The sequence below is a fragment of the Myotis daubentonii genome, chromosome 6 (assembly GCF_963259705.1).
Source record: "Myotis daubentonii chromosome 6, mMyoDau2.1, whole genome shotgun sequence".
In the NCBI taxonomy this organism is placed as follows: domain Eukaryota; kingdom Metazoa; phylum Chordata; class Mammalia; order Chiroptera; family Vespertilionidae; genus Myotis; species Myotis daubentonii.
Window position 1 is genome coordinate 52,381,956 of NC_081845.1, and position 10,479 is coordinate 52,392,434.

General features: G+C 39.3%; 1 non-coding gene across 1 annotated transcript; it reads left to right on the top strand.

Moving 5' to 3' along the window:
- Positions 1-1,523: 1,523 nt before the first annotated feature.
- On the top strand, positions 1,524-1,652 carry LOC132237814 (small nucleolar RNA SNORA38). The gene has a single exon (XR_009453642.1). It is a non-coding gene; the product is annotated as a small nucleolar RNA SNORA38 (small nucleolar RNA).
- Positions 1,653-10,479: the final 8,827 nt, after the last annotated feature.

The window sequence follows — 10,479 nt, forward strand, 5'->3', positions numbered from 1 at the left end:
GTTCCCACATTGGGAATATACGATGGCTACTTGACTACTTTCAGACAAAAAACATCTTTCTAAGGTCGTTATAATTCTGTAGTAGCAACCGCAACAAATACATCTAAAGATTGTATGGTGAAATGTCACTGGGCGAAAATCTAAGATAAATTCTAACATCTACGAAAATATGGAGGGAGAATGGCTTTCTAATTCAAGCCAGGTGAATTTCCAAGATATCCAGTTGCTTTATCACACACCATATGTATGTTTCTCCTTCACATTGTTTTTACCCTGTCTTAGAGATCAGACATCTATTCATCACCGTTATAATTTTTGTGCTATTAAAAATAATCAGGCTTATGTGTTACCTACTTTCCCAACTGCCAAGGACGCTCTCCAGAACTTCGCACAAGCTCTGTTGATGAGCTGGAGAGGGAAATGTCATTATCCTCGTTTTATAGAGGGAGAAATCTGAAGCACAGGCGACTGTTTTGCCTAAGGTGGAAGTGTTGTTTTAATCCTAGACCTTTATTTTTATCTCTTCCTGAGGGTGGTAATGAGCTCGGAGGATTCATCAGGACGAACCCTTGTCTGAAGACTTGTTTATAAAATTATGTCAATAAAATCCGCAATCAGATTGGCTGGGGTGGGTCTTCAAACCCAGTGGCTTCCCTAATGAGCACACTCAGCAGGGTGGCAAAACCTCGTTACTAGCTGGCTTCTCCCACACTCTGTTGAGGCGGATGATGAGGGCTGGTGTAAGTTTATTAGTAATACAGACCAAAGCCTTAAGAGCTTTTATACAAGAATCTGGGTTCGTTTTCATTTGTTTAATTATTTAGAAAGTTCGGTTGGAAGATGCGTGTGGAGCTGCTAATAGCGTGACTTCAGAGAGGAACGGCTTGGCACATCCCACTCATTAGCTCGGAGGTTGCTTCACCTTGGACTTTGCTCAGTTCGGTTCGTTGCTGTCTCCTAACCTCCCTTCCTGTGGTGGTGCTGTTTGCCTCTCTGATTCCTATCTGCCCCCGAATCAGCTCACACACTGAAGTTACTATACAAAAGACTGAATTTTCAAAGTAAGAAAGAATCCAGCAGGATGCTTCTGGATACTCCTGGGCCTGGAGGCCACCATGGGTGGCTACTGGGTGGTAGTGTTTGTCTTCCACACATGTGATGCTTTGAAACAGACGCTTTGGTTATTTACCACAGACATCACCACTGAAGATGGGAGGCCCACTATGGACCATAGGTTGTCCGTGGCCCCTCACCCCAAGGTGGGAAAGTGCTTCCGAGTCCTCAGGATCCACCACTGCTGCCAAGAAAGCCCCACACCAGGTTGGCTCAGTTGCCCTACGCTATTAGACCTTGTACTTCCTATTTGAAAACTGCTTTTGGTACAGACGGGGAGAGTTACGCTTCATTTCCATCTTATTCATTTTTGTTATCTTTATGGCATTTTCAGTTTTCCAACAGAATTTCTGATTTGCAACTGATAAAGCAATAATGCATTCTCATTGTCAAGAATTTCAATAAAACAACCCTCATCCAAAGACGTGTCAGTGGTTCCCTGTCTTTGGACAAGTAAGAATTGAAGGCAAAGAAATGTGGATTTTGAGAAATCTGGGACAGCTTGCTCCCTGCAGGCTCAAGATCAACATCCCATATAGAAAGAAAAAAAAAGAATTTAGATAATACGAAACAAAAAGCATTGGAAAGAAACTTACATTAGCCATAATTGCATCATCCAGAAAATTAATGTCAACATTTGGCCTAAGCCCTCCCAATCATAAATAGATACCTTTTTCATTTAGGGTTAGTCTGTCTATAGAATTTAGACCTTGCTTTTCTTTTCCATTTGACATTATTTCTTGAGCATCCTTCTATGTCCATAAGTAGTCTTGGAAAATATGATCTTTATCACAACTATGTGAATTGCATTGTTTGGTGTACTATGATTTATATACCCATCTCCCTAATGTTGTTAATATTTAGGCTGTTCTAATAGGTAGTTAAATCACAAAGAATTCTGTAATGTGCATCCCTTTAAAGCACACATCTTTATTTTTGGAGAGACAGATTCCTCAAATGGAACTAATGGGTCAAACCTATTAACATTTTGAAAATTCTGTTTTCTAAAATCATTGTAGCAATTTATATCCTGATTACTATGCATGATGGTACCCTTCGAATTGAATCTTTGTCACACTAAATTTTTTTTAATTGGATAAATGTTTACCTCTGCTAATGGAATCTTATTGTATTACTAGAGGCCCGATGTGCGAAGATTTGTATAAGCATGGGCCTTCCTTCCCCTGGCTGCCTGCACTGCCTTCGCTCCAGCCGAGCCATCTTTCTGCCTTCCCACGCTGCCCAGAGGCCCGTATGCAAACTAACCCACCACCTTTGTTGGGTTAATTTGCATATTCACTCTTGATTGGCTGGTGGGCATCGCAAAGGTATGGTCGATTTGCATCTTACTCTTTTATTAGTGTAGATTTTTAAAAAATGTATTTATTGTTTAAAGTATTGTATTGTTTTTTTATTTGAGAACTAGCTATTTTTAACAGCTTCATCGAGGTATAATTTATATACCATAAAATCTGATTAAGGTACAATTCAGAGATTTTTAGTCAATTTATAGAGTTTTATAACTATCATAAATTTTAAAACAATTTTAGGACATTCCAATTTTATAACAGTCCACATAACCTCTCAAATTTTTCTGGAGCCCATTTGTAGTCAATCCCTGATCCCACTCCTATCCCCATGTAATCCCATATAGTAAAAGGCTAATATGCAAATTATCCCCCAGGAGTTCGACTGAACAGGAGTTCAACCGCTTGCTATGATGTGCGCTGAGCATCAGGAGGCATTGCGGAACAAAGGAAGGCCCCTCCAGCTGCTGGCAGCCGGGGTAAGGAAGGCCCCAATTGGCCCTGATCTCTGTCCAGGCCTAAGGACCCTACCCGTCCGTGCATGAGTTTTGTGCACCAGGCCACTAGTTATTGATAAAAGCAAAACAAGGCAAAGCAAAACAAAATGAAACCACTTCCCTTTATGTCTCTATAAATTTGTCTTTTCTAGGCATTTCATTGAAATGGAATTATATTTTATGTCTGACTCTTTTCACATAACATAATGCTTTTGAGGTTTATCCATGTTTCAGCATGTTATAATAGCACATATTTAATTCATTTTTATTTAATATTTAATTCTTTAGTGTGGGTGTACTGCATTTTGTTTCTCTCTTCAACAGTTGATGAGTGTTTGGATTGTTTCAGTTTGGAGCTATTATGAATAATGCTCCTATGAACATGTGCATAGAAGTCCTTATGTGGATATATAAGTTTCATTGCTCTTGTAAATTCTAGGAATGAAACTACTGTTCCTCTAGTTTTTTAAATGTACATTACCAGTGAATGGATAAACAAACTTTTGGTCAATTTCAAACTTTATATTTCTGAATGGTTTACATAACATAGGAATCATGTTTTCTGAACCTTCAAAAGAATTCTTTGGTAAGCCATCTGGACCTGGAGATTTTTTGAAAGCAATTCTTCAATACCTTCTCGAGGTTATTGAGGTTTTTTCCATATGTATAACTTATTTAATTAATTTTAATAATTTCCAGAAAAATCATTCATTTATTAATATTTTTACATGATCAACATACAATATCTTTTTCTATTTAAATCTCCTTCATAATATGCTCATATCCCTTTTCCATTTCTAGCATTATTTGTTTGTATTTTCTCTTTTCCTGGATCTTAAAGGTGAAAAGTATTCCCATTTTGTTAGCCTTTAAAATATTAAAAACACTTAAATTAATCAAGTATACTTTATTTTCTATTTAATAAATTGCTGTATTTACTTCTCTTATATATTCCTACTTGTTTGGATTTATTCTTCTATTTCTTTTTCTTTCTTTTTTTTTTTGGTTATATGATTCATCTAGTTTCATTATTTCTGGTTAAATAATGAGAGTCTTTGAGACCCTCAACATACTCCATTGTACTGATCTGGCCATATTCCATGAATGCTGGTATATAATATTCTGATTTTTATTACTTTCTAAAAAGCTTTTAATTATAGTTTTGATTTAATTTTTATGAAATCCTTATAAAGAATTTTTAAAAATTCTAAGTAATTGAGGGTTTATATTTTTATTCTTATTTAAACTTATATAATTTTTTTCTAGTTTTGTTGCATTTTAGATAAAAGTTTCCTTTATGGCTTTATATATTGTTTGTTTTGCTCAGAATTTCAAATAATACTTTAAAAAACAACTCATTCTTTGTTGTTAAGAAACAAATTCAATATTTGCCTATAATTCAACTTGAATAATTGTAGTATTTCAAACTTTGATGTCCTTTTTTTTCCTTTTTGATTGTCAAAGTCTGGTGTTTAGATCTCCTAATGACAATTATTTTTCTGTTGACTTCTCCTGTCAATTTTTGTAATTTATATTTAATTCTAGTCTTTCTTCATATGACTTTTATCACTATAAATATTTCCATTCTGCCTGGTATCTTTATGATGAATTCTCCTTTGTTCAATTGTTACTGCCATTCACCTTTTCTTTTTATTTATACCTGCTTGATAAAGATTTGGCCACTATTTAATATTTTAACTATTTAGAATTAATTTTAACGTTTATTGATATTTTCCCTGATTTCCAAGTGAAATGGTCAGTACAGAAATTCTGACAACTATAGAAAAGTCTTCATATACAAAACCATCCATTACCATATCCAGAATTTTCTCTTTTTCCTTCCTCTTCTTTTAAAATTGTCTTTGGTATGTTAAAAGAAAGCCAAAAGAGCCTACGTCAGGGCCAGTGGTCAGAGGCGAATTCGACCAGAAGCCAGATCATTCCACAGTCCAGAGCATGGAGAGACAAAGGTATCAAGAAAACAGATCTCATATCTATTTCATTTCTTGAAATTCAAAAACAGCAAATCACATTCCTCTCTTGTCTGTGGGAGTGAAGAAATAAAGTGAGTAGATTGCCAGGTTTCAAAGCTAGAATGATGTGAATCTGCTGTGGACAGGAGCAAGAATCCCAGGCAGCTCCCTGCACCAGGAGTTCACAGAAGGCAATTCCAGCGGCTGCCACTGAAAAGCAAAACCTTGCATGGCTTTAGCATGGGCCTGGGATGTTGATGTGTGTGTGTGTGTTATTGTGTATTTGTGTGTGTCGACTGTGATAGGTGTATATTTTTGGAGTATATGTGTTTGTGTGCTGTGTTGTTGGTTATATATATATACTCTATGTATTGCGTTGTATGTGTAAAAGTTATTGATGTGAGTGTGTTTTTTTGTCTGTGTGTCTTGTTTGTGTGTATTGTTCGGGTATGTGGTGCGATGGGTGTGTGCTTTTGTGTGTTCTTGTTTGTATGTGTTGTTGTGATTATGTGCTGTGTGCTTGTGTGTGTGTATTGTTTGTGTGTGTTGTGGCAGTGGTGTGTGTATGTTGTGGTGGTGGTGTGCATGTGTGTTGTGATGATAGTGGAATACATGAATGTGTGTTGTGGTGGTGGTGAGGTGTGTGTGTGTGTGTTGTGGTGGTGGGGGTATGTGTGTGTGTGTTGTGGTGGTGGGGGTATGTGTGTGTGTGTGTGTGGTGGTGGTGGTTGTGTGTGTGTGTGTGGTGGGGGGGGTATGTGTGTGTGTGTTGTGGTGGTGGTGGTTGTAGGGTGTGTGTGTGTGTTGTGGTGGTGGTGGGGGTATGTGTGTGTGTGTTGTGGTGGTGGGGGTATGTGTGTGTGTGTGTGTGGTGGTGGTGGGGGTATGTGTGTGTGTGTTGTGGTGGTGGTGGTTGTGTGTGTGTGTCTGTGTTGCTGTGGTGGTGGTTGTAGGGTGTGTGTGTGTGTGTAGGGGTCACATCAGTAGAGGGGGCTGACAGCACTAGAGGTCCCACAGAGGGAAAGCAGATGTCAACACAGCTGAGTCCATGTTTCCTGGAGGTGGGGGAAACTTTGGGTCTGAGAGCTGCCTCAAGTCATGTTCTGGCTGAAAAGTAAGGTCCAGAGCTTCAGCAGAAATGTGTCCTATGTCAAAGGATCTTAAAACAGGCTCCCCAAGGAAAGGCTAAAGGGAGCAAACCCTTTTTCACAAAAGGAGAAAAGATTAAGTGGCTATTTACTACCCTCAAACCCATGAAGGATTTCTTAGAGAGCTCCGTGGTTTTTCACTTTCCCTAGAAGGCAGAGAGGGTGAAATGCAATCCACTTAAAACAATGGAAATCGAGGAGTTTCTCGCCCCTCAGATTTATACAACATGGGGCAGTCTGTAAGGAAGATTACAGAATCCCAGCCCCAGTGATCGCTGAAGAGAGAAACTGCAGTCCAGAACCCAGGCCCGAGGGCGACTGGGAAGGAGCGCTGGCCTGGTCAGGCAGACCGGGCTGGAATTGCAGCTCTGCACGGCCCCTCAGGATTATTTAACTCTTTATTCTTACCTTTCTCATCTGTCAAATGAGCATAATGACAACCCGATCACAGATTTTTCTCGGATTAAATCAAATGACAACCTATTTGAATTCCTAGCTCAGTGCCTGGTACCAGTACCTGTTCAACCAGTGCAGGCTTCCTCCCCCTTTCCAACTATCATTTGATGAGCAGTAAATCTTGCCCATTCTTTGACCACTAACGAGAATACTAATTCGATTCCATTTGCTAAAAATGTACTGAGCACCTCCTTTATGGAAGGTACTAGGGTGTTTCCTGGCTCCCAGCATCCATTCACCCTACTTTTGGTATGTCTCCAATTTTTGTGGGTGTGGGTCCACCCGCTTAGGCAGCATGCAGTTTAGTTGGTGACAGGTGACGCAGGTGCTGCCAATCAAAGCATCTGAGTGCCTTGTCAAGAGTGATTCGTTAAGAAAGGGGAACCTGACCCAGTTGAAGCAAGTGAAACTCAAAGGATTTTGCTTGAGCTTGTTGGACAGCAGGCCCCCTCCCTCCCAAGAGCCTGGGAGGCTGGAGCTAGTGCAGCCACCTAAACTCCTCCAGAGCCTGAGAATTAAAATACGGAGAGGAGAGCAAAGTTAAGTTTAGAAACAGGGAGAAGCCAGCCCAGTTCCTAGAGTTTTCAGTTATGTGACCCAATAAATTCTACTTTTTGTTTAAGCTAGTTGAGTTGGGTTATATGCTGCTAAATGAGCCAACTGACACAGGCTGTGTAAGACATATAAAAATGACTAAGATCAAAAAGCTTATAAATTATAAAAAAGATCTTTACAAAAAAATAGTATGGGGCAAAGTATTTATTATATAGTATTTATCTAGGACTTACGAGTAGTACTTGCTAGACACTGCACTAAATTCTTTGTACACATTGCTTTATTTAATCCTCAGGACAGTTAGTTTTGTGGAATTAGCAGCCTTGATTTTGAACTAGAGAGATGGGTAGACATTGGACAGATGTGAGGGGAGGGTATAGGGGGTAAGTGGAAGAAGGAATACATGGAGACAGGAAAATGCAGAGACAGCTTGGGAAATAATTGGTGGTCTGTTAATTGAGGCGTGGAGGCACGAAAAACAGTAATGGAGAATGTGACCAGCAAGGCAGGCTGAGGTCAATGCATTGGGAATTTGGAATTCCAAGGCAAGAAATTTATATTATTAACAACCGGAGGCCCCATGCACAAAATTCGTGCAAGAGTAGGCCTTCCTTCCCCCTGCTGCTGGCACCGGCTTCCCTCTGGCACCCAGGACCTGGGCTTTCCTCACAGCCTTGGCTTTGTCTGGAAGGTCATCCTGAAGGACATCTGGTCTAATTAGCATATTATGCTTTTATTATTATAGATGAGGTGTTTTTTTAAGCAAAGAAGTAAGAGACCCAAAATCTAATCTCATATAGCTTAGTTTTTTTATCTGGGGAAAATATTCTTATAATGTAGGAAAGTGGATATCATTTTCAAAGTGAGTATAGACCAGGGGGAAGTGCCTAATATATAAGTATTCACAATTTTTGCTCCCTTCCCTGACTTTACAGAGAGTGACCCTTCCTTTTGGGTCAGCAGTCCGGTCCCTTCAATTGTACAGAGTCTAGGATGGGGACGCACGCACAGCATGGACTTTAAAATCCTGAGAGGGTAGGTTGGTCTATGGAAGGAAGGGTTGGGTGATGCAAAAGGAAGAGAGAAACAGCAAGTCTGAGTGTTGGAGCTTGAGGAACTGGAATCTGAGGAGGAAAGACGGAGATTCTTAGGGGGCCGTTGCTACCCTTGTAAAGGAAACTGAGAGTGACAGGGAAAGAGGCGGAGGTGTGTGCTTTCTTTAGAGAAAAAGCAAAGACTTAAGGCACGTCTTTATGATGACGTTTTCACTTCCAGATTGCAGAAGCTGGTGTTTATCGACATTGGAGAAAGAGCTTGCTTTGGTGCCTATTGAAGGGCATGACTGGCTGGCGGCAGGGAAGAGGAAAAGTATTGCGTGTTCAGCTTGAGTGAAGACAGGATGGGTCAGGAAATGTGTGGGGAGCCAGCCTTGAGAAGAGGCACCAAAAACAAAAATGAGAATAAAAGGTGCAGGTATGTCAAAACCATGTGATGGTTCCTCCAAAAGTTAAACAAATAATTGCCGTATGACCCAGCAATTCATTTCTGGGAATAGACCCCAAAGAACTGAAAGCAGGGACTCAAAGCACATGCTTGCACACCAGTGTTCATAGCAGCATTAGTCACTAAGGGAAAAAAGGGAAAGCAACCCAAGTGGTCAACAACAGATAAGTCAATAAATGAGATGCGGTACATGCATCCAATAGGATATTATTTGGCCTTAACTGAGAAGGAAATTCTATATGCTACAATGCGGATGAGCCTTAAAAATATTATGTCGAGTGCAATGAGCCAAACACAAAAGGACAAATACTGCGTGAGGTACCTAATATAGGCAGGTTCATAGAGACAGAAAGTAGATAAGAGGTTATTGGGGCCCGAAGGGGGTGGTGGTGAGAAGTTATTGTTTACTGGGTGGAGCAAGCATGTCAAACTCAAAGGCTAACATGGGCCAAATAAGCAAGATTTAAGTTTATGTGGACCACAAAAAAATAGAAGCTTCCATTTTTATAGAAACGTAGGTTTATTTCGATAGAGACATGCTGAATACAAAGGGCTGAAATAAATGAGTAATCGTTAACATAAAGTAATAGAACATTTTAATAAAGACTCATATTTTTTCTTGAACATTAACTTACCAGACACTGAATAACTGCACAAATTAACACATGTAACACAAATAAACCTATTTTTCTTGTTCTCTGTAAGCAAAATATTTTCTGTTGAGCACACCAAACAAGTCAGTACAAGACTAATGACATGGCAATCGGCTGCTAAAATATTCGCTGCTAGTATTAGTGGAGAGAAATGGTGTGCCTGCGCGTAAGGCGCATAAGGGAAATGAATGCAACACAATTATAGTAATCAGTCATTAACAAATGTTGTAGTTTGTTATTAATAATTACGTATAACAACATATTGTAAAAATTAAGTTACAAAATTTTTATTAAAACAATTTTTACATATTGTTATATTGGCTGGGCCACAAAAATATTCATTGTGGGCTGCACGTGGCCCAAGGGCCGAGAGTTTGGCATGCTTGGGATAGAGGTTCTGTTTGAGGTGAAGAAAAAGTTCTGAACATGGATAATGGTGATGGTTGCATAATATTGTGAATATACTTAATGCCACTTATAATCACACATTTGAAATTATTAAAATGATAAATTTTGTATTATGTATGTTTTACCACAATTTTTTTAAAGCTCCATGTGATGTAGGGTTATTGATGTTACACTAGGGAGTGGGGCTTGCCTAGTATCTCCAGACAGAGTCTTGCCTAGGAGGGAGGGCTATACAAATGTTGTTCTAAGGAGAAAGATCAGTAGCCATGAGGCACAGAACCTTGGACCAGAACATTGGCCTAGGATGTGAACTTTCAAATCAGTGAGGACAAGGTGCTGTGAGAGCCAGGCAAAGGGAGAATGAGGAGGATTTGTGATTATTGGATCAGGCAAGGCATTGGGGGAGCCAGGCAGTTGTCATGATTTCAGCTTTTTCTTTTCCTTACAAAATATTTGCTACAGTGGTTGATTTCTATTTTTAACAAGCCAACCAAGTATTTCCTTCCTAATATTACCTAACTTCACCTTTCTCAATTGCTGCCATAAATAGAACTCATCAACAACAAGGTCTTTAGAAAACTGTCAACCTCAGCCAGTAAGTTGTACTCACCCATATGGAAGAAGTGGGCGGTCATGACTCAGACAAGGTGACTCTGCTTTTCTGAATGGAAAAACATTCCATGTTTTGATCGTGACCAAGAATATTTCTGAATACAAGTCTGAGATCTTTTCTTAAGCGTTTATTTTATTGATTGATTGATTGATTTTTTGGTACTGCAATGTTTCCTGTTGCATAGATATATACTTTGTCAAAGAGAAATGTCAAACTCTCAGCTGATCGATATAAAGCTATTTTACAACTTGTT